This window comes from Malania oleifera, chromosome 7 (genome assembly GCF_029873635.1).
Source record: "Malania oleifera isolate guangnan ecotype guangnan chromosome 7, ASM2987363v1, whole genome shotgun sequence".
Lineage (NCBI taxonomy): Eukaryota > Viridiplantae > Streptophyta > Magnoliopsida > Santalales > Ximeniaceae > Malania > Malania oleifera.
Genome location: NC_080423.1, coordinates 93547199 through 93573577, shown reverse-complemented (window position 1 = coordinate 93573577; position 26379 = coordinate 93547199). Strand labels below are relative to the sequence as shown.

Sequence of the window (26379 nt, the reverse complement as noted above, 5' to 3'; positions counted from 1 at the left end):
CTCGATGCTGAGTCTCTCCAAATCCATTATGATCGGATGCTGGATCTCCATAGTCCTCAATGCCGATTCTCCAGATTTCCTGCTCAGTGCATGAGTTACCACATTTGCTTTCCTTGGGTGGTAACTGATAGTACAGTCAAAATCTTTAATCAACTCTAACCACCTTCTCTGCTTCATATTCAATTCCTTTTGGGTGAAGAAATATTTTAAACTCTTATGGTTGGAGAAAATCTCGCACTACTCGCCGTACTGCCTTTAAATTTTCAATGCGTGTACCACTGCAGCCAATTCAAAATCATGGGTAGGGTAGTTCTGTTCGTATTCTTTCAACTGTATGGATGCATATGCCACTAGCCTGCCATATTGCATCAATACATAGCCAAGTCCCTTCAAGGATGCATCACTATAGATACTATACCCCTCACCCCCAGACGGGATCATCAGTACTGGCGCTGTGACTAGCCTCTGCTTCAGTTCCTGAAAACTCTGCTCACAGCTGTCGTCCCATTCAAATCTAGCATTCTTCCTAGTCAGTCGTGTCAGAGGCCCTGATAAAGCTGAAAACCCCTCGACAAAACGACGGTAATATTCGGCTAACCCCAAGAAACTCCTGATCTCCTGTATGTTTCTCGATCTAGCCCAATTCACTACTGCCTCAATCTTGCTAGGATCCATAGAAATATTGTCTCCAGATACAACATGCCCCAAGAACACTACCTTCTCAAACCAGAATTCACATTTACTGAATTTTGCATACAACTTCTTCTCCCTGAGCATCTACAAAACCTGCCTCAAATGTATCTCGTGCTCCTCATAGCTCCTTGAATAAACCATTACATCATCAATAAAAGCAACTACTAACTGATCTAAATATGAATGAAAAATCCTATTCATCAAATCCATAAATATCGCGGGAGCATTCGTCAAATCAAATGGCATAACAAGAAACTCATAATGCCCATATCTGGTGCTGAAGGCCGTCTTCGATACATCTTTTGCTCACACCTTTACCTGATGGTAGCCTGACCTGAGATCGATCTTGGAATATACCCGTGTACCTTGGAGCTGGTCAAACAAATCATCGATACGGGGTAGAGGGTACTTGGTCTTGATTGTCAATTTATTAATCTCTCTGTAATCTATACACATCCTTATAGACCCGTCCTTCTTCTTCACAAACAGCATTGGAGCCCCCCACAGAGATACACTAGGTCGTATGAAGCCCTTATCAAGCAAATCCTGCAACTGATCTTTCAGTTCTACCAACTCTACTGGTGCTATTTGGTACGATGCTTTAGAGATCGGCATTGTACCTAGAAGTAGATCAATAGGAAAATTTACTTCATGATCAGGTGGTAGACTTGGTAATTCATCTGGGAACACATCCGTAAATTCTTTCACCACAGACGTATTGATAAGTTTTAATTCATTTTCTGACATTTCCTTCACAAAAGCCACGAATCCCAGACAGCCATTCTAGAGTAGTCTCCTTGCCTGAACAGCTGAGACCATCTAAGGTAAAGATTGCACTTGTGACCTTGTAAATTTGAATTCTGGTTTTCCTGGAGGTCTGAATATCACTTCTCTTGCATGACAATCTATTATAGAAGAATTAACTTCTAGCTAATCCATGCCGAAGATGATATCAAACTCGTGCATATCCAGTACCACCAGATCAGCAGATAAAATTCTCCCCTGAACATCAACTAGACAATCATGAAGCATCCTACTACATCTCACCGCTAACCCGATCAGTGTAGCCACTAATAACCCGACATCTAGTGATTGTGTTTCAACCCTACACAATTTAACACACCCTAAGGAAACAAACGAGTGTGTGGCACTAGAATCAAAAAGTGCAATAACTTTAAATGAAAACATATTAATCGTACCTGTCACCATGTCGCCGGCCGCCTCAGCATTGCCCGACGTCAAAGCAAAAACCCTGGCTGGGGCCATATTCCTCTGCTGGCCTCCACGTGGCGCCTGGTAGCCTCCTCGAGCAGGTCTAGGATTAGGAGCAACACCAATCTATGTCAGACACTCCCTCAACATATGTCCTGGCTTCATGCACCTGTAACAGACACCACGCCCGGCATGACACTCCCCCAAGTGTCTCTTCTCAAAAGATGGGTATGTTAGAGATGGTTGCACACCTTGGAAACTGCAATTGTCGGTCTCCTGTCTCCGGTCTCTATAATAGCCACCCCTTTTACACAAAGCACGGTTGACTCCCTGCTGGGAATCGGAAGGTGCAGATCTCCTCTTCTGCTTTTGCTCCTCAGCCTCCAACCGCTTCCCAATCTCTGCTATAGTGGCTCTATCCACCAGCTTAGCAAAATCTTGTAACTTCATAATCGACACCTGCTTATAAATTTCTCTCGTAAGGCCTCTCTCAAACTGCCGTACCTTATTTGCTTCATCTGGTATAATGTATGGGGCGAAACGAGATAATTTGATAAATCTCACCGCGTACTGCTATAAGGTCTGCTGTCCCTGCTTTAGATTCAAGAACTCCTCAATTTTAGCTTCCTTGGACGAGACTGGAAAATGCCTGTCGAAGAATGTTTCCTTAAATCGCTCCCACATCATCTCCACAGGTATTGTCCTCTGCTACTCTAAAAGTCTCACTGCCGACCACCATCTCTCAGCCTCCCCAGTCAGTCTGTAGGTAGCAAATAGCACCCTTTGTTCCTCAAAACACTACAGCACCGCAAATGTCTTCTCGATCTCTTGCACTTAGTTTTCAGCGACTGTAGGATCTGTTCCTCTTGAGAAAGCTAGAGAATTCATCTTTATGAACTTCTCTATCGAGCTACTGTGGCCTGCTGATGGACCACCCTATTCCTTCAAACTCCTGGCAATTTCTGCCATAACCTGCTGTGTCACGCTGCGTAAGACGACATCTGAATCACTACTCGTAGCGCCTGAGGGTCCAGCACCCTTACTCCCACTAGCGTGGGACTGTTGCTACCAGGGTCTATCCTGAAAAATAAGTGATTTAACTCAGAACCCCTATCTCTATACATATCATCCAACTCATATAATATTTTCTCCTAATTAATTCATCTCTCATGATCTTAAATCAAGGTTCAATTCTGCAACCTAGATACCCAACCTGATGATAGTTTACCATGAATTTCCTGAAATTGTCACCCCAGGAAAATCACACAAACCACCACGGAAGTCCTGCATCTAGACTACAAAACCAAACCTCAAATTCCATTATCCTATTCTCTAGTATTATTATTGCTGCACTCTAGAGTTTACAGAACTTAGTATCCAAGGCTCTGATACCAAACTGTAACGACCTCAAAAATCTTTATATAAAATTACACATAATAAATAGAAAAGTCAGCCCGAACCCATGGGTAATAGGGACACCTGTCATTCATAGCGAAAACCTACACGACAGTAAATATAAATCATATTCTCAAAATCGTAATATACATAATACCAGAGTTTACTACATCACCAAAATACTGTATTTATATACAAGCTCCAAAATATCAAAATAACCCTAGGATCATACAATAAAAATCTCCTGATCCTAGATCAATGCTTACCCTTCTAGTAGGGAAGCTTAACTCACTCAACGGCGGCCTTGACCTGCCGGTCTCTCTAGGTTTCCTGAAAATCATTTAATGTTCGGGGGTGTGACACTTCTCAGTAAGGGAAAATAAACTAAATACAGTTGTGTGGTAATATGAACATTTAATACAATTATATATGTACAATGCATTTCATATATCTGTAAACATTCATCATATCGTACTGAATAATCATATATTTTCATATTTTCTAATAAATCATATCGTTCATAAAACGTCTGTTATAACTGATAATACTAAAAACATACCCAGGATGAATAGCTAGCTGATGTCATGTATTACCCCCTATGACGGGTTGTGCAGCTCGAAGGCAGGACTCGACAATGGCTGGCCGACCACTGCCGAGTCAAAAATTTCTGTAAGTACGATTGTAGTGGGCCACACCTTGGTCCGAACAGCCAGGTGGACGTCCACACTCTACTGAAAGGCACATCGATTATCCATCTCCCACCCCCTCATGGGGTGGTTAGCACCAATCTGGTCATAGATATCTGATCTATAAGCTACGGTACCATACTCTTGAACTGAACTAAACTAACATCCGGGTTCTGATAACATATAATACATGATATTATAGCATTTTTTATCATTTCATAAATACGGCCTTGCGCCGAAAATTATTTCATAAATACGGCCTCACGCCTAAATCATTTCATATATACGGCCTCGTGTCGAACATTTTATAAATACGGTCTCGTGCTGAAATCATTTCATATATATTTATGACCTCGCCCCGAAATCATTTTATATATATATATATATATATATATATATATATATATATATATATATACGGCCTCGCGCCGAAATCACTTCATATATATATCATTCTGAAAATAAATCAATTATCATGTACTTGTCAAAACCATCATAACATACTGTATCTTTTCATAATACCTGAAAACATGCTTTACTCGTAAAATTTGTCATATCATTACCTTTCATGAAAATAACGTTCATGTCATACTAAGTTAAGTAATTTTGTACATTTCATTCTAAAATCTCATTCTCCGTACAATAGCAGTATTTTCCCAATAACATATATTTTTTTAATAATATTCAAATATCATGCATATTCCCTGAACATTTCTTTGCTGATAATAATAATAATTATGAAAAAATAACTGCTTTAGTTTATTCCCTTACCTGGCTACTGAGAAAAACTCCTATAAATCTTGGACTCACAACCGTAGGATTACCTAATCAATACGCTGAAAATAAAAACTTCTAGTACTAAACTTCAATATTTTCATGCGAATATCATTTCCTATAACTACAGTATGACCAAATTTGACTTAAAAAGTCTTACCTCAACTCAGGGATGATCTTCAACGAGGTTCCACCGACGATCCACTTTGGCAGATATGCAGAGAACTTCTCCAAGAATGTCGTGGTGACTTCAGATCGTCGATCCGGCGAGCGACGGAGCTGGAATCGAAGAGAGAAGGGAGAGAAACCGAATGGAGAGAGAGAGAGAGAGAGAGAGAGAGAGAGAGAGAGAGAGAGAGAGAGAGAGAGGAGAGAGAGAAAGTGAGATTTTCCTTAATTTGGACGTTTAAATCCGGGTTTTTGATATTTATAGAACTGGATTTGTCGACGAGACACGTCACCTTGTTGACGAGTCCTATAGAAATTTCGTCGACGAACCTGCACCTTTGAATTTCAGACTTCCCCAAATCTCTCTCTCGGTATCTTCTCATCGACGAATCTTGTCTTCGTCGGCGAGGTCCTCTTATACCCTCGTTGACGAATGCCCTGTGTTCGTCGACGTGGCCCTGATAATTACACTCGGTTATTTTTTCCAAAGTGCAATGTCACGTTCATTGACGAAGTTGACTGTCTCCTTCTGTTACTATTTCCATTTCCCTTCCTCTTTATTATTTTAAATACCATTTTTATTATTCGGGTCATCACAACATGCACAAAGATAAATTTATATACTTAAAATTTGAAATACTAAAATAATATATAGTTTTAGAAGATTGATTTTTAAACCCATGTCATGCATGTATTTGACCTAGAAAAATTTACATAACAAAGAACTAAATTAGTAAAAGTTATTATCAACGAAAAGGAAAAAGGAAAAGAAACCTTTAGATTTGTGCATGATAGTTGTGACTAATTTTTCTAAATGGGAATTAAGCTTTTTCAAATAGGGATTTTTTTTATTTGCTCGATAAACATATTATACCTACACTTTCATTTTAATAAAAAAAATTGTCGCCAACAAAATTTTAGTATGTTACTAATTTAATATATATATATATATATATATATATATATATAAATACATTCGAATGTGTGAATCTTTATAATTTTCTGAACAAAATTTTCACATGCATATGCTTAATGTTGTTTGAAAGCCACATGGAGATAGTTTTTTTTTCTTGTATTATAAATTTCTTTTCTATAATATATCATGGCCAACAATTTTTATTTTTTATTTATAAACTTCTTTTATTTAAATATTGGTTTTAGGAAATTGCACTTGACCCACCTTAATCATGGTAATTGTTGGGTGGTCATGGGCCTTCTCAATCCTAGAAGTTAGCTCACAGGGTGAGACTCTCCCTCACACTTAATAACTAACCACCAAACCCCTCACACAACTGATGTGGGACAACGCCAATAATCTCCCCCTCACACATCGGGCTCCAAATCGGTCACATACCCGACATCCTGGGGAAAATGTTGAACCTGACTGTGATACCAGTGTTGGGTGGTCTTGGGTCTTCTCAACCCAAGTAGTTAGCTCATGGGGTGAGACTTTCTCTCACACTTAATAACTGACCACCAAGTCCCTTCCACAACCAATGTGAGACAACCCAACAGTAATGAATGAGAAATAATATTACATATGATGGTTAAGGATGACATATCTTGGTTTTTTATGAATTTTTGAAACTCATAATTTAAGAAATTTTTTTACTTAGTTCTTTTGTGTAGGAAATGATTATTTTCATTTGCAAAGTAAATGATTAAAAACATAAAAGCATTATGAAAAATTAAGTGCCCATTCTTGCATAGTTATCTATGATACAAATGCATCATTTAATTTTGATTTTTGTAATTGTATTTAATTCTAATTCTTTTTTGTTGTGTAATCTATTCGGCAATTGATATACTCAAAATTAATAGACATATTAGTGAAAGGCCACAATGAAGAAACCTCCATTACACCCTAGCATAAATACCCTTAAATTATCCATAACCCCCCACAAACATAATAATGCGCACATAAAGTAAGCTTCTCATTCTTATCCATTCTTCTTTATTTTTGTAATCTAAACCTCCCTCGATTCTTAACTAAAACATCAGAGTGATCCCTTGGAGTACACTCCGGGTCCTCCAAGCTATTCTTGTTTGATCATTTTTTAGGTGACCTCGGTTGAAGGTCAATCCTTGAAAGCCATTCAATTTTTGGTAGCAACATTTGGCGCCATCTATGGGAAACTGGTAGGTTTTCCATCTTTGACCATAACCACATTACATAACTCCAAAGAACTCGTTGTGGGAGACCAATCGCCCTCTAAGTGAATTCTGGCTTTCTAGAGGAGGTGATATTTATTTCTTAGCTGTTACTATTATGAGTGAAATTATCTACAAAGGCCAAACTTGTTTTCTAGCACAAAAATGCATAATTTGGCTTGCAATGAGCACAATTTAACATAAGGATGTCAGAGACAATTGTAGGATCCAATTTTATTTTCCTATTAACCATCTCGATAACTAAGTGATCAATGACAACAAATTCTTTTTTTGTCAAGAGACCTTTTACAAGTTCTATATCTACATAATGATTGTAATCAGAGGCAATTGCTCCAGATTTAACCTTCTCCTTCTCACTGATGCATCTACAATAAACATTAACATGTATGAGGAGAACATCATTGACACCTATAATTTTTAAAGTTTCATGTGCTTGCAAGTATATATATGGGGTAGTGTAGGACAAGGGAATTGTCTTTCATTTTCTGAGGAATTTGAGTCAATGCCCATGTCTCTCCAATTTTCCAACATTTCTTGACCAAAATATTACAAGTAGCTTTATCAGGTTGTACACCAGTTTCTTGTATTTTACTAAAAATCTTAAGAACAACTTTGTATTTTCTAGATCCATCAGAATACTCCATTAAGATTGTATAGGTGTTACAATTTGGAGAATATATAGACTACAACATCTCCTTGTAGACATCTTTTGCTTCCTTCACTCTTTTATTATCTAATAAAACCTTCATATAAGTATTATAAGAAACAACTATTGGATGACAAACCGTAGCTTTCATTTCTTTCCATGCCTTCACTGATGTTGGCTTTGTGGGGACCAGCAGTCTATCCAGCTGTGACAATGCTTGGCATGCTAGCCTGTTGGCACCATTTCTGGTGCAGTCCCTCATGAGCACCTGCCACTTATTGTGGGGCTCTGTGCTGTTAGGAGTATAAAGAAATAAAGTTGCGTCTTCCCTAATAGCAATTGCTTTTAGGCGAACTGGTAAGCGCTTGATCCTGACAATTGGTATCAGAGCAAGGTCATGAGTTCGAGCGTTCCTAGGGTAGCTATTGGAGGGAGATTGTTGGCTTTTGGGGGGCCAGCAGTCTACCCAGTTGTGACAGTGCTTGGCGTGCTAGCCTGTTGGCTCCATTTATAGTGCATCCCTTTATGGGTGCCTGCCACTTAGTGCGGGACTCTGCGTTGCCAAGAGTATAAGGAAATAAAGTTGCGCCTTCCCTTACAGAAAATACTTTTAGGAGAACTGGTAAACTGTAACACCCCGACCCCGAGGGGTCTGGGATATTAACTTTTTACTACTAATTTACAGCGGAAGGAAATAAACTCAATTTTTATTAAACCAAAGCACTAATTATCCATATTACAATCATTTATTTTAAAGAAGAAAAATTACACAAGTATAAATATCTGACATCATACTAATATTTCTAAATAAATCTTTATTTTTCTATCCCCACCCGCATGCTTGCTAAGCCTGATTTCCAACATGCTCTTCAAAGTTATCTGAAATAAAAATATGATTGGAGTGAGACGACGCTTAGTAAGTAAATAAGATTATTATTAGTGTGTGGCCAAAATGAGTTTTTTTTTTTAAAATTTCGTAAAACAATATTTAATACTATAACTTCAAAATTTCTTTTAGAATAAATATAAATTTAAAAATTTCTACATAAAACTTTTGTCATTAATTACAACAGTAAAATTTTATAATTATATACTATAACTGTTAAATTAAACTTTTAACTTTAGAACTGTATAAATATTTAATGATAAACATACATATACTTTTCCTTATATGTTTTCCTTAGATCGTCATTTAAGCACCAAAATAATCATTTTCACGTAAACTTACACTTTTCCTTCAAATCATCAGTACCTTTGTACACATAATTAAATATATATAAACATATATTATAAAAATCACCCTTAGGCCTTTTTGCCGTAAGTTATGTTTAACTCCATGACTGGGTTGTGCGGTCCGAAGACTGGACTTAGCTGGCTGGCCGACCAAACTAAATCAACGTAAGTAAACTTTAAGTGAGATTTTCCTTATTAAGTCCTGGTCCGGAACCAGGTGTACACTCAGGAGAAATCCACTAACATAAATAACCACTCAGTAAACAGTGTGGGTGCACTCTGATCCGTATAAACTTTAAGCTGCGGTACCGAGCATCTGTAACTTTGAACTTTCGTTGTCATAAGGGGTTTTAAAATCATCTTATTATAATTTATGTAATTTAAAATAATATCGTAAAAATTTCATCTTTACTCATATTTTCAAAAAAATGCAACGTAGAAATAAACTCATGCCACACAATTTTTGTGTTAAAAATATATATAATTTTATTTTTGAATAGAAAGAAATGCTGAAAATTTACCCGAGGGGATTAGAACATTTCTTAACCCAAAAATAGATGTAAGTATATTAAAAATAGAACTAGTATAATTAAATATACGTAAAAATAAACTCATGGAAATTTTGTGGAACTAATTAACATAATTAAAATTTACTTATAAAATAAACTCGGGTATAAATTTTAAATAAAAAAAAGACTAACATAATCAAAATTTACTTACCTTCTTCTTTTACCGCATGCTACGAATACAATAACTATTTTTAAGAAATAAGATCGAAAAGAGTGGGTGAGTGAGAACTTATTCAAAAATTCTCTCTCCACCACAAATTCTTTCACTCACTAATCCTTCTCTTCCTTGAAAAATTGTTGTGAAAAATGAAGGTTGAGAGCTCCCTATTTATAGGAAAATTTTGGGGAAGAAATGAAATTTATAAAAGTGTGGGGAGATGGGTGAAATTATAATTTTTAAAAATTAAAGAATGGGCAAGGGATAGGTAAGGTATGGGTTGAGTATGGGATGGGGATGGAGGCCATGTGGGAGTGCTTGCCACCATTCCCATTAAATAAATTTTTAATTAACCACTTACCTAATTAATTAATCAATTAGTTAATTTATTATTTTATTATTTTATTATTTTTCTTAATCATTATTATCATTGTTATTACTTTTAAACTATTTTTAGTATTTATTTATTTTATTATTTATTTTTGAACAAGAATTAAATTTAAATTTCAAAAACTCATATGGGCCCCACATGGTCTTGTGGGCCCCACACAACTTCAAGACTCAAATGGATCCTACGTAACTCGAATAACTCTTATACGATTTTATGCATCCTACATAACTTTGAGACTCGTATAAACCTTCATACGACTTTAGGACTTATGTGGGCCCCACACAGTCTTGTGGGCCCCGCATAGGATACCTATATTATTATTATTTTATCATATATTTCTAAAATTATATCAGTCAAAACATTATTTTATGTACTTATTTACGTATATAAACAATGTCTTGTGGCTCCGGGACTCATGTGGACCCCACATAGTCTTGTGGGCCCCCACATATGATACCTATATTATTATCATCTTATTATGTATTTTTATAAATTATGTCTATCAAAACACTATTTTATGTATATATACTTATTTACGTGTACAAACTGTGATGACCCAAAAATATATATATATATATATATATATATATATATATGATTAAAGTACAATAATAATAAAATAATAAAAATAGTCATTAAGTTAATATCAATATAGAAGTGTTTTCTGTAGGATCCTTGATTCCATGTTTGATGCCTAAGAAAGACCTTGTCTTAGCGAGTGCTCAGAGACCATTGCGGCTCAGTCGCTCCCTGGAGGTCAGCCTGGTCAAAATGGAATTTCATAGGATAAACAGGATAGACACTATTTGTACACGTAAATAAGTATATATACATAAAATAGTGTTTTGACAGACATAATTTGTAGAAATACATAATAAGATAATAATAATATAGGTATCATATGTGGGGCCCACAAGACTATGTGGGGTCCACATGAGTCCCGGAGCCACAAGACACTGTTTATATACGTAAATAAGTACATAAAATAATGTTTTAACTGATATAATTTGTAGAAATATATGATAAAATAATAATAATATAGGTATCCTATGCGGGGCCCACAAGACTGTGTGGGGCCCACATGAGTCCCGAAGCCGTATGGAGGTTTTCACAAGTCTCAAAGTTATGTAGGATGCATAAAATCGTATAAGAGTTATTCGAGTTACGTAGGATCCATTCGGGTCTCGAAGTTGTGTGGGGCCCACAAGACCATGTGGGGCCCACATGAGTTTTCAAAATTCAAATTTTATTCTTATTCAAAAAAATAAATAATAAAATAAATAAATACTAAAAGTAGTTTAAAATTAATAACAATGATAATAATAATGATAATAATGATTAGAAAAAAAAAATAATAATTAATTAACTAATTGATTAATTAATTAGGTAAGTGATTAATTAAAAATTTATTTAATGGGAATGGTGGCAAGCACTCCCACATGGCCTCCATCCCCATCCCATACTCAACCCATACCTTGCCCATCCCTTGCCCATTCTTTAATTTTAAAAAAATTATAATTTCACCCATCTCCCCACACTTTTATAAATTTCATTCTTTCCCCAAAATTTTCCTATAAATAGGGAGCTCTCAACCTTCATTTTTCACAACAATTTTTCAAGGAAGAGAAGGATTAGTGAGTTAAAGAAATTGTGGTGGAGAGAGAATTTTTAAATAAATTCTCAATCACCCACTCTTTCCGATCTCATTTCTTAAAGATAGTTATTGTGTTCGTAGCACGCGGTAAAAGAAGAAGGTAAGTAAATTTTGATTATGTTAGTTTCTTTTTATTTTAAATTCATACCCGAGCTTATTTTGTACGTAAATTTTAATTATGTTACTTAGTTCCACAAAATTTCCATGAGTTTATTTTTACGCATATTTAATTATATCAGTTCTATCTTTAATATACTTGCATCTATTTTTGGGTTAAGAAATGTTCCAATCCCCTCGGGTAAATTTTCAGCATTTCTTTCTATTCAAAAATAAAATTATATATATTTTTAACATAAAAATTGTGTGGCATGAGTTTATTTCTACGTTACATTTTTTTTTATGTAAATATGAGTAAAGATGAGATTTTCACGATATTATTTTAAATTGCATAAATTATAATAAGATGATTTTCAAACCCCTTATGGCAACGAAAGTTCAAAGTTACAGATGCTCGGTACCGCAGCTTAAAGTTTATACGGATCAGAGTGCACCCACACTGTTTACAGAGTGGTTATTTATGTTAGTGGATTTCTCCTGAGTGCACACCTGGTTTAAGTCCAGGACTTAATAAGGAAAATCTCACTTAAAGTTTACGTACGTTGATTTAGTTTGGTCGGCCAGCCAGCTAAGTCCAGTCTTCGGACCGCACAACCCAGTCATGGGGGTAAACATGACTTACGGCAAACAGGCCTAAGGGTGGTTTTTACAATATATGTTTATACATATTTAATTACGTGTACAAAGTTACTGATAATTTGAAGGAAAAGTGTAAGTTTACGTGAAAAGGATCATTTTGGTGCTTATATGACGATCTAAGGAAAACGTATAAGGAAAAGTATATGTATGTTTATCATTAAATATTTTTACAGTTTTAAAGTTAAAAGTTTAATAGCAGTTATAGTATATGATTTAAAAATTTACTGTTGAAATTGATGACAAAAGTTTTATGCAGAAATTGTTAAATTTATGTTTATTCTAAAAGAAATCTTGAAGTTATAGTATTCATTATTGTTTTACGAAATTCTTTAAAAACTCATTTTGGCCACACACTAATAATAATCTTATTTACTTACTGAGTGTCGTCTCATCCCAATCATATTTTATTTCAGATAACTCTGAAGGACATGTCGGGAATCAGGCTTAGCAAGCATGTGGGTGGGGGATTAGAAAAATAAAGATTGATTAGAAATATTAGTATGGTTTCAGATATTTATGTTTGTGTAATTTTCCTTCTTTTGAAATAAATGATTGTAATATGGAATATTAGTGCTCTGGTTTAATAAAAATTGAGTTTATTTGCTTCCGCTGTAAATTAGTAGTAAAAAGTTAATATCCCAGACCCCTCGGGGTCGGGGTGTTACACAAACAGTGTCTATCCTGTTTATTTTATGAAATTCCATTTTGACTAGGCCAACCTCCAGGGAGCGACTGAGCCGCAATGGTCTCTGAACACTCGCTTAGATAAGGTCTTTCTTAGGCATCAAACATGGAATCAAGGATCCTACAGAAAAACACTTCTGTATTGATATTAACTCAATGACCATTTTTATTATTTTATTATTATTGTGCTTTAATCGTATATATATTTTTGGGTCATCACAATCTCCCCTCCTTATAAAAATTTCTTCCTCGAAATTTGCTAATTTAGAATGAGTACTGTATAATTGGGTTGCGCTATTAGAATTAGAAAGAGTAAATTGATTAACGATTTAACTAAGTCTTAGAATAGATTGAGGGTCAATTTGACGAAGTATTTTATTTTGGGAATTGAAGTGTGAATCGTCGGTCTAATAGAGGTTGAAATGGAAAAGAAATTCAGAAGATGTGGAAAAGGATAATTATATATATGTATATATATATCATACATGTCCTATAAATAAATAAAAAAATATACGAGATCTGGCCTTTAGAGCCTTAGATCAACGTCAACATCTATCGCAGTACTAGCGGTGTCACTGCTAACCGCCTGGGTTCTTTCTTGGTAGAATTGACCTCTTATAATGTCGCCGGCTTGGGTCGGAAAAAGGGAGAGGACGCCTGTTTGTTCGGCGAAGGAGGAAGAGCTGCTCTCTTCCCGAGTTATTGGTGGCCCGTATATGAGTCTCATTGCGAATCGAATTTCCTTGAAGTGGTGAAGTAGGCCAACATTATCTGAAACCCTTAGGGTGGTGACTGCGATATTGCCATTGTAAGGGATATGGTTCATTGGTGAGATATTAGTTGTAAGTTTCACAGTCGGAATATTCTCGATAGGGAAGAGGGTTGGAAGAATGGCAGGGGCACTGCTTGGGTGGATAGTGGCAGAGGAGGTAATATGGAGAATTGATGGGGCAGTAGTTGAGATAGTGGCTTCTCCAACTGATCCCCGCCTACGCCTACGGTTCTCAAACCAAAAGCGTATATTTTTCGGCTCGATTGGACCATACCGTCGGAGTTGTGCTGCAAGCAAGATAGTCTGCTCCACTGAAGGGAGTTTCCCTTGACTGCTGTGGAAGGCCTCCTCTAGAATCTCCAGCTGTGCCTTACTGGGTTTCCATCTTTGAATCAACGATCTAGTGCTGCTCTTAGCAACTTGGGGAGTTTGGTGATTTGACAACATTTTCGAGTAATGAGACAACTAAGAGACAAGTTGGGAAGAGCTAATCACTACAAACCGAAATGTGATTGTTCAAGATGATAGAAAACTGTGATTCTTAGAGTTCGAGGAGGGCATACCCTTTTTATAAGGGAATGGCCGCGTGTTGTGGAAATCGAGAGAGAGCGACGTGTGTCACGGATATCAAGCAACGCGTTTTGCACAAATCGAGAGAGAACGATATGTGTCATGAGAATCAAGAGAGGGTGACGCGTGTCACGGATATTGATCAACGCATTTTGCACAAATCGAGGGAGAACGACGTGTGCCACGAGAATCGAGAGAGAGCGACGTGTGTCACGGATATCGAGCACGCGTTTTGCAAAAATCGAGGGAGATTAATGTGTGTCGCAAAAATCGAGAGAGAGCTACCCGTGCCTCGAGTGATGCATTTTTCAAAAATCGAAGGAGAGCAATATGTGTATGGGCAAGGGATAGGTAAGGTATGGGTTGAGTATGGGATGGGGATGGAGGCCATGTGGGAGTGCTTGCCACCATTCCCATAAAATAAATTTTTAATTAACCACTTACCAATTAATTAAACAATTAGTTAATTAATTATTTTATTATTTTATTATTTTTCTTAATCATTATTATCATTGTTATTACTTTTAAACTATTTTTAGTATTTATTTATTTTATTATTTATTTTTGAACAAGAATTAAATTTAAATTTCGAAAACTCATGTGGGCCCCACATGGTCTTATGGGCCCCACGCAACTTCGAGACTCGAATGGATCCTACGTAACTCGAATAACTCTTATACGATTTTATGCATCTTACATAATTTTGAGATTCGTGTAAACCTCCATACGACTTCGGGACTTATGTGGGCCCCACACAGTCTTGTGGGCCCCGCATAGGATACCTATATTATTATTATTTTATCATATATTTCTAAAATTATATCAATCAAAACATTATTTTATGTACTTATTTACGTATATAAACAGTATCTTGTGGCTCCGGGACTCATGTGGACCCCACATAGTCTTGTGGGCCCCCACATATGATACCTATATTATTATCATCTTATTATGTATTTTTATAAATTATGTCTATCAAAACACTATTTTATGTATATATACTTATTTACGTGTATAAACAGTGTCTATCCTGTTTATCCTATGAAATTCCATTTTGACTAGGCCGACCTCAAGGGAGCGACTGAGCCGCAATGGTCTCTGAGCACTCGCTTAGACAAGGTCTTTCTTAGGCATCAAACATGGAATCAAGGATCCTACAGAAAAAACACTTCTGTATTGATATTAACTCAATGACCATTTTTATTATTTTATTATTATTGTGCTTTAATCATATATATATTTTTGGGTCATCACATAAACACTTGATCTTGACAACTGACCCATTAATATCCCCATAATTGGAAGGCCAATGTAGAAGCGAAGTGTTAGTCACAATGTGGATCTTTATCCCTTTCTGTTTTATCTACTAAAAGACAAATTTCATTAACAAAATCCTCCCAACCTCTCCAAAAATACCCAGCATGGTTGTGTAAGTGAACTAATCATGCTTTAAACCTTTCAGTTGTGACGCCCAAAAACAACCAGACATTCTACACTGGTGGGTGGGTTTTGAGAACCTGGTTGACTGTGTAGGAATCCCATTTCACATAGAACCTCTCCACTTGTTATTGAACCAAATCCCAAGTAGAATGCCTTAAAATTTTCCATATGTTACCAATAGTATCCCTTATATAAAATTTCGGATCCATTTCCTCTCGCTCAATTGGTTTCCTAGATTTCCCCATCTTTTGACTAAATTGGTGAAATTTTTTCTTTGGTTTGAACCGGTGAAGGGAGTGAACACCTCTAATGGAAAGTTTCCTAAAGGCCAAATGACCAATCATCAAAGATGCCTAAGAACCGCTTGCATTTTCTGATAAATCTAAAGGTGCCATATTGCTATAAGAACTAAACATAAGAAGCCACAAATACTATTTGGTAATTGAAGATGATTTTATCATCCGATGTGCTGCAGCTACAACAGTGGCAAGAAGGATTAGCAGTAGTAACAGGAAAAGGAGGAGGTATCCCAAGTTAGAGCTCTTCCCTCTCTAGGAGGGACGCTTGGGATGGGTTGGGAAATGCTTGATTCTTAAGATTGGTCTTGATTTTGAGTTTGTAACCTCTACTGCTAAGATGAAATCTTTGCTTATCAAGAGTGAACAGGAATCTAATCTAGATTTTATAAGAGACCACATGTAACAACCTAGAGAAATTATAATATTTAAATAATAAAAAGAAAATTAAAAAGGGGGCACAACAGGTCTTCGTTGACGAGGGTGCTCTTCGTGGACGAGAAAATACCGAGAGGGGGTTTTGGGTGATTTTGAATTTCGTCAACAAGGAGAGAGTTCGTCGACGAGTTATCTTCATGACCTCGTCGACGAGGTGACGTGGCTCATCGATGAAGGCCAGTGTATAAGTAGTCTCAAACGCCATTTTTTGGTGAATTTTGGCTGCATAAATCTTTCCTCTCTCTTCCTTCGATTCCCCTTACTTCTATCTAGGATTTCGGGCCGATCTTCTGTCGAATCGACGATCCAAAGCCACCACGACACTCTTGGGGAAGTTCTCTGCATATCTGCTGGAGTGGATCATTGGCGGGTTGAGTTGGAAATTCATCCCAAATTCAGGGTAAAACTTTCTACTCAATATTTGACTTCTTGACAGTTGTAGAAAGCGTAGTACGTGTAGAAATATTGAAGTTTAGTTCTAGGGAATATCATTTTCAGGGTGTTGAACGAGGAACCCTACGTGTGCAGGATTGTTTTCTTAGAGACTTTTTAGGACTCAGGTAAGGGGATAAACTAAACTAGTTATTTTGTGAAAATGTATGTATGTTATTACAGCATCTAATTTCAGGAAAATAAATATACTTATATATGCTTTATGTTTGGGAAATATTACTATAAAAGGATGATATGTTTAAACATATATGAAACCTATTTCGTGTGACATGAGTAGAAATTATAATGAAATACTATTTTTTGGGAATGTGATAAAGATATGGATTTTTGTAATGAAAAATCGGCATACGGGCCTAGAATTTTATATGATTTTCTAGCATACAGACTGAGCTATGGATATGTTTGCCGGCGTACGGGCCGAGTTATGGATATGTTTTTCGGGGTACGAGTCGAGCTATGGATATGTTTGTCGGCGTACGAGCCAAGCTATGGATATGATTTGCCGGCGTACGGGCCGAGTTATGGTAAAATATGAAATATCGGCATACGAGCCAATGATTTTCATGATATACGTATATATGCAAAATGATATGATGATATTGATTTGGTAATTAATGGTATAAAATATTCATGTATCACAGTTTCATTATATGATACATGTTATCAAAACCTGATTGGCTTGATTTAGGCTAGCACTTGCACGATACCGATGCTATGTGTTCATGATCATCACGATATTGTGTTAACGCTACTGTACGGAGTAGCGTGAGGACGGATAGGCGATGTGGTTTTAAGAAGTGTAAGCGTCTCTGGTGTACGGACCAGGTCTGGCAGACCCATCAGACTTACAGATTGTATTATTGACTTGGCAGTGGTTGGCCAACCATTGTTAGGTCTTGCCTTCGGGCCACACAACCCAATCATATGGGGGTAATACATGACAACATCCAACTGACCTACCAGGGTGCTTTTTGTATTATTATTATATGAGATGAATTATGCTATGAAAACCCATTATGTTCTACCCTATTAAAACTATACATGTTTTCCCATAAATGATACAAACATATTTACTTGATATGCTTATATATGCTTTTATGTATAACATGGATGAACTCATGTTACCACACACTAGTATTATTTTATTTTCCATACTAAGAGGTGTCTCACCCCTAAATTTCATAAACATTTTAGGAGCCCTAGATAGGAGAGCGAATAAAGCTCTACTATGATAGTTACGACTGATCTGCCCTTTATGAAGGGTACATATTTTGTGATAGGGTAAGATGAATTTTTGTGGAAAATGACCCTAGGACTCTTTTGGGTGGTTTACATATGTAATTACAATGGATATAGTGACTCTGGTACTGTGATGGATGGTATTGTATATGGTTTTATGATTTTATATTTCCTACTGCTTAGGCTTCCGTGCTGTATTTCTGTTGTATCCCTGGTACCCACGGATCCAGGTGAATTATGATCTCCTAGATATATTATATTGGTTTTATTATAAAAGGAAAAATATATATAGAAATTAAGCAGGTCATTACACCACAGAGGAAATCATGGGGTTTGGGTGAGGAAGAGTGTGCAGCAGATTCGAGTGGAGGTAGTGCGAATCACTGCTGCTGCTAATCAATTTTCTTTGCTACAAAAATCTGATGAAGCAGATAATAAGCGGGAAGAGGGGGGGTATCGTTCTGCCTGGGTGAAGAGGAATTCTCATCGAATCCATTCTGGTCGAGATCTACGACAAACCTAGAGTGGTACGACCGTTCATGTCGTTCAAGGGTTACAAAGGGGGAAGGCTACGGTTTACAGTAGCAGAACAGGGATGGATGAGGATGTTTGTGACCAATTTTTTGTAGAATCGAATTCTAAAATCAATTTTGATGACAACACGAATGCAGAATTTGATGGTGATTGTGAAACGTTTAGTGAAGAAGAGGGCAATGGAAAATCAAGTAACTCGAAGGGGTGTGTGTCATCTTCGGATGATGACCCTGAAGGTGAATCGAATGAAGAGATGAGAATCGATAATTCTGTAGACGGTCGAACCAAAGGCAATGTGCTAGGTGTTCGAATGAATGTCTTAAAGGAGGACGCTGATTACGATGATTCTGCTCTGGCCGATTTTGAAGCTTGCCCTCCAAGTGTTCGACAGAATGCAACTAATGCAAATGATGCACAGGGTGATGCAAGGGCTCGTCAGAATTGGGCAAAGAAGCTGGAATCGGAGGGTGATTGTGAATAACACACACATAAGATACTGTGGTATGCTCGTTTAAGTGTTTCTCGGCTTTCATTTCTCATCTATCATCTGTGTTTAGAAAAATAAACTTGTTCAAATACTCAAAGCACACAGATAAGATACTGTGGTTTGTCATAATCAAAACAAGAGACGGACCCAAAAAAGTCAATAGATTTACTCCAAATACCTTATGGCTTTAAATGCCCTATTTATTTATTTTTTTCAAATTAAAGCAAATACATAATCAACCAAAATTAAGAAACATATTAAATATGGGGCAAAAACAAATGCTCCAACTCTTTTCTCACAAATAAGGGAAAAGGGAAAAATTGGTGGCTTCTTTAATAGCAATCATAGCTTCATTAAATCAAAGGTTAGACATAATACGACTGGTTACGAATATCCACTATGAAACTGAAGCATTTAGTACCTTTTTATTTTACTGGAATCATATTATTTGGAGGCCACTTTTGTGATTACCAATTTGATAAAAAAAATATGGTTGATTATATATTAAGGCATCCTTATATGTAAAACAACTCTTATAAGTTCATAAAATTCGTTTCAGCTCTGATAGCACATGTTATAAAATTTCCATAAGAAGGATCTTCAACTTATTTTATAAATCATGATCAAGTAAAGATAAGGAAAGAAATTCAAAATATACCTCATGATATTTTCATCGAGACAATCGAACTTTGATGCAATTAACTCTTTTTCCCTTCTATTCTTGTTGATCAAGTCTTAATCATGTAGAATACTACTTGATCTTCTCTTTCCTTACTCTTATGTTTGACTTTGTGATGAAGATTCTACCTTACTTGATTATTAAGTAGTGAGAGGGACCAAGAACCCTTTATATAGAGATCCATAAGTCACTTAAACCATTAAAGAATCATAACATACTGAACTTCAAGCTTACAAATAAATTTTATACCGAGGATTTCATTGAGCAAGAGAGGTCAAATTGGAAATATCAATTGCAACATTATTTGCTAGAAGTTAATTTGTTAGTGCTCATATTTTCAAAAAGTGTTAAACCATTTATAAATTTGATAACGTGGACTTGTTGTTCTTTTTTTTTTTTCACCTATACCTACAATCAAACGTATTTTTTACAAGTATGAATCTTGTTAAAATTAGACTTCTCAATAAGATAAAAAATAAGTATATTTCAACTTTGATTAAGAAAGAAATTGTTCGACAGTTTGATGTCGATTAATAATAAAAGACTTTAGAACCATAAAAGAGGAATTCTTTTTCTCATAACTACAACCCCCCTCCGGTTGAAGCAACAATGAGGAAGGAAGTCATGAAATGAAATAGCAGGGTTAGGTGGTATTGTATCTAGTTAATTCTGATTGTTTTTTTTCTTTTCTATTGTTTGTCTATTGTTTGTCTGTCATTTTTTGTGGTTCATGTTCTTTGTGGTTCACTTCTTGCCCATACAAAAAATGAAAAATTTTATGAAGGGGAGAAATCTTTTTTAAGTTTCTGATGAATAATGATCAGGGTTCTTAATCCTACTAATATGTAAAAGCATGTGATATAGGGTGAGCATAATTCGAGTTTAATCGAATTAACCGATCGAGTTCGGTCGATTCGGTTTGGTTAATGTAGAGATTCGGTTTGGTTCGGTTACAAATATTAATAATTTCGGGTATTCGGTTTTTGGTTCAGGTGTGGGAAATTTTAATTCGGTTAACCAAATTACCCGAATTACTAATTAATTAAAAATTAAATATAAATTATTAATATTAAATATAACTGATATATTATATATTATATATTATATAATTGTTCGATTTTCTTAATTTATTTATTAAATCAATGTCATTCTCCTAATTCAGCTCTTACAATTAAAAGAAAGGGCAAAATTTAATTTTATAATTAATTTTATAATTTGCAATCATATTTTGTTTTTATAATTGATTTTAAATTATTTCAGTCAAATTCGATTAACCAAATTACCCTTGTCGCGACGTCCTGGGAGCGTGTGTGCCCCGGGCGGCGAAATTAAAATCAATTTAATATTTTCATGGAAAAACATGGATATCGGAGTCGCCACTAACCTTTAGTGCGGTTAGAACACATGATTACTACCCCGTTATGGGTAGAATCGGTCTACATTACCAGAGTTGGGGCCGGGAGTTCGGTTACGCGAGGGGAAGGTACGAGCACCCTCTACGCGCCCGTTCTTATGAACAGTACCTAATTAATTTAAAATTATCCCTAAGTTAATCTAATAATTCTTTAAATTACTCCTTTTTATGAACTTATAAACATATGTAAAAAATAAATAAATAAATAAATAAATAGAATAATAAATAAATAAAGATAATATATACATATATATATATATATTCCCTCAGAGCTTAGGGTACGTGATGCCCGAAGGCTCATACCCCCGCAATAAAATCATAGGGATAAAAATCGAAAATAATTTACAAAAATACACTCCCAAATTTTGGAAATTTTATAGGGTTTTTTTTTTAAGTATGAAAATACTAGCTTGGGAGGTTTTTGAAATAAAATATATATATATATATATATATATATAATTAAAGAAAATAGTGAAAGTCAAGTCAAAAATATTTTTAGAATTTTCTCCTAATTTTCTATTTTTTATGATTTTTCTGTATTTTACCGAAATTTCAAATAATTAATAAAGAATATGATATAATACTAATACTATATATTATAACACGTAAATATCATAACAGTCAAAATCTCTATGATAAAGCTCAAGTATTAACAATCCATCCCTAATAATATAGCCCAATAATTAAACCCAAGAAATCATATACCATATATTAATACGAAAAGAGAAAGAAATAAATTATGGAAACAATTCAAGTCATGAATCTAATAGAAAATATACACAAACTCTAGAGAAATCAATATGCCACAAGAGGGGAACCCTAAAAATAAATATGGAAATAAATTTAATTTTATCAAAGAGTGTTCAATAATATAGAAATACTAGAAATTGATATGCAATGAGGTGGACAGAAATCAATGTACAATAATAAGACCAGTAGTAATAGGAAAATAACTCAAACCCTAAAACAATACCTAAACATAAAATTATCAACCTTCTAAAAACATGAAAACTACCAAAATCCTAAACAAACCTAGATATAAAATGTGAAATGATTTAAATAATAAACAATCATAACCAAAATCGTGAACGAATTTAAATAACACGAATAAACTATAAGAAAAATTAAACCATATTAACATGAATAACCTAACCTTTAAAAAACATAAATACTAACATATAAAACAAAATGTAAAATAATACTAAAACAATACAAATTGTTAAATAATACAACATCAATTAAAAATACATGCTAAATAATACAAAATCACTTACCGGCAATAGCCTAGAATTCTCGCCACTGAACTACAGCCACAATATAACAACAATAATGTGAATACACAATATTACATAATAATAAAATCCAACAATAATAATATTATTTAATATATACAATAAATTTATACGTAAATAAAACCCTTAAATATACCTCCTGCAAAAACACATAGATAATAAACATACAATAAACCTACAAAAATTAATACCATAAGACAAAAACAAACATATATTGATGATAAAATATGCACCTAATAAATAAATAAAGGAAACAAACAAAATATAATATTACATAATAATATAACATAATGAAAATAGTAAACCAAGCTACTGCATATATACAAAATAATAGCCTAGAATCATGATAAAAAAAAAACTTAACAAAGTAATAATAAACAACAATACATACAGAAAAATAAAATAACATAAAAACCTAAACCTTATATACTGAAAACAGAACAAACCAGTATATATATATATATATATATATATATATATATATATATATTTGTGTGTGCGTGTGTATATATATATATATGTGTGTGTGTGTGTGTGTGTGTGTGTGTGTGTGTGTATATGTATATCTACATATACAATACCTAAAGATACCACCTTTGTACCAATATACATATATACAAGCCAATATATACCCAGTCGGCCACTTGAGAAGCAGGTCACCGGAGGACGGAGGGCGGCCGGAGTTGTTGACTGTGCTCGCAGCAGCTGGAATGCTGGCCTGCTGGTTGTGTGACAGCAAGGTGGTTGTGAGTCTCCCCAGGGTGGTGCTTTGCTGAAGACGGTGGCTAGCCCGAGATCTACAGAGCTGTCAAACATGCCGGCGATGACAAGGGCAGAGGAGGTCGGAGAAGAGGGCTCGGGTCTGGCCGTGGAGGATGGATCGGCTGCTGCGTGAGGGATGGCACTGATATATCCGTGCTGGCGCGAGAGTGGTTGCAGGGGCGGCCGGAAGGAGGTGGTTTGGCTTCTGCTATGGAGGCTCGGGAGGGAGGCTTCAATGGTTCCTGCAGGTTGGTCCTCGAAGCAGATGAAGGCTGGGGGTGGCCGGAGATCCTCGACTGTCTGGAGTAGCTGGTGCTGGCAGCAGGTCCGGCTGGTGGATCTGGAGGTGTGCTTTGGCTTCAATTGGGGATCTCTATAGGGAGAGGCTGGCCGTGAGGGATGGATGGGAGGATGCCAAAAGGTGGGGGCTTGGTGTGATGTCGTGGGTGAGGGCGGAGGAGCTGGCTGGGTTGCGGAGGCACGCCTGGGAGAGAGGAAACGAAGAGAGGTCCTAGGTTTTTTTTTCTTTGTATTTTCTATGTGTCTCCCCGGCTTGGCTGTGCTCGCAGCCCCTTGTGCAGCGCCCCCTTTTTCCTGTGTGAATAAGAGCCTATATATAGGCTTCTAAACAAAACCCTACACCAAGCCCTAAATAATAATAATAATAATAATAATAAATAAATAGTAATAATAATGAGCAAAATAATAATAATAATAATAATATTGGGCCTGGGTAAAAATGGGGTGTCTACAACCCTAAAAGTTGGTTCGGTTGGATACGGTTCGGTCACAACACCTAATTCGGTTGATTCGGTTAGAGATTATTGTTAATCAAAAATTTTGAGTAATTCAGTTAATTGACTGAATTTGGCCGAACCGACCGTTTGCACACCCCTAATGTGATATACCATTAAATGTCAATAATATATTAAAGTACTCTTCATATATTATTAGAAAAAAAAATATAAGAATGCATAATATATAATATAAATTAGGGCAAAATATACTAACCTCTTCTAAGATATAGCAAAAAAGACAATGATTCCTCTTGAGGTTTCAAAAATTCCAAAAACCTCCTTTGAGATTTTAAAATTCCCAAGAACCTCCCTTGAGGTTTATCAAAAAGACACAAACCTCCCCTTATATTTTGTAAAACGACCAGTTTTTTTTTTTTTTTTTATGGGAGTTTTGTATCTTTTTGAAAAACATTAGGGGAGATCTGTAACATTTTTGAAACCTTGGAAGAGATTTCTGTCTTTTTACCAAATCTCAAGAGAAATTAGTGTTTTTTATCCTATAAGTTAATAGCGCAATTGAATACATTGACTAAGGGAAGCTCTCAATTTGAACTTCTATAATTATATACTAGTAGAGTACTTGTGCTATGCACGAGATATTATTTTACTATTTACATTCTATGAATTTCTTGACATAATTATTAAATATTAAATTTTTAATTACTATTAAATTAATTAATTTTAAATACAACTCAATAATATGAACCTTTTATGTTATGAGAAAATAAAACAAAATTTACATTACAATGTTAAAGAAATATGATTTTTTGTGTGTTATCATTATACCTTAAGAAATTTCTCGATTAAGTTTAGTCTAAATTGTAACCTTGTAAACATTATAGTTTTTCAGCAACAACAATACAACAATTAATAAGAAATAAAATGTAATTCAAAATGGATCTTATAAACAAAAAATTCTCATATATAGAGTTCAACATACGTGTAACCAAAAATAAAATATCAACAGAGTACCATGGTGGAAATGCTCGAGAACCTCCACCATATGGTAGAAACCTTCCCGGCTCAGAATTATTGGTAGTTGCAAAATTTATTTGTATAATCACTAATATTGATTACAAAAATTATTACTTTATATATTATTATTAGTTAAAAATAAAATTAAAAATTCATAATATATATTAAATATTATGCCCAATATTCACAGAGTAATTGAACTATAGTTGATAAAATAACAAATTCAATTATTATTAATGGCTACATAATTCAAACTACAAATAATTTTTGAGATTTTTTTTTAACTATTATTTTATAAATTAATTCTTTGTTAACAATGATTATAGAAATCATCAATTCAATTATTATTAATTAATTTAATTATTAGTAGTTAAAAATTAAAATAGAAGTAGAAATTATAGAAAGTTTAATTTTACTATTCAGGTTACCAAAATTGTTAAGTCAATCATTAATTGTAATTTAATAGTTATTAATTCAATTATTATTAGTAGCCACAAAGATATTAATCAATTATTATTAATTAGTTGCTACCAAAATTGAATTATAAATATATGGAAAGCTTTTAAAATATTCACAATTTTATTTGCAATGTTTTTCAAAATATTCATAATTTTATTTATGAGAGTTTTCAAAATGTCAATTATTTTACTAATTGTTTCATTAATTAATTACTTTATTAAAAACAATTATAGAAATTATTAATTTAACTATTATGAATTAATTTAATTATTTGCAGCAACTAAAAAGTAATTCAAATTACAAAAAAAATTTAGTTCAAAATGAAATTATTGTGGTTGACTAAACAAACAATACCACCATAAACAAACATCCTCTTACAACCAGATTCTTGCATAAATGTGAAACCTAACTAAAAAAAAAAAAAAAAAACTATGAAGAAAAATGGACAATTAAATGATAGAAAGAGAGGGTGAGAGTTTGTTGAAGGGAAGAATAAGGGCATAGATAGGAACAAAGAACTTGAAAGGGAAGAATAAGGGCATAGAAACGTATTTTGTAATAAACTACAAAATAGGCTTGGAC

The 26379-nt window shown here is 34.8% G+C and overlaps 1 pseudogene; it reads right to left on the bottom strand.

The window, feature by feature from the left end:
* Window positions 1–7233: 7233 nt before the first annotated feature.
* Window positions 7234–16217, bottom strand: LOC131160932 (pentatricopeptide repeat-containing protein At2g01390-like; annotated as a pseudogene).
* Window positions 16218–26379: the final 10162 nt, after the last annotated feature.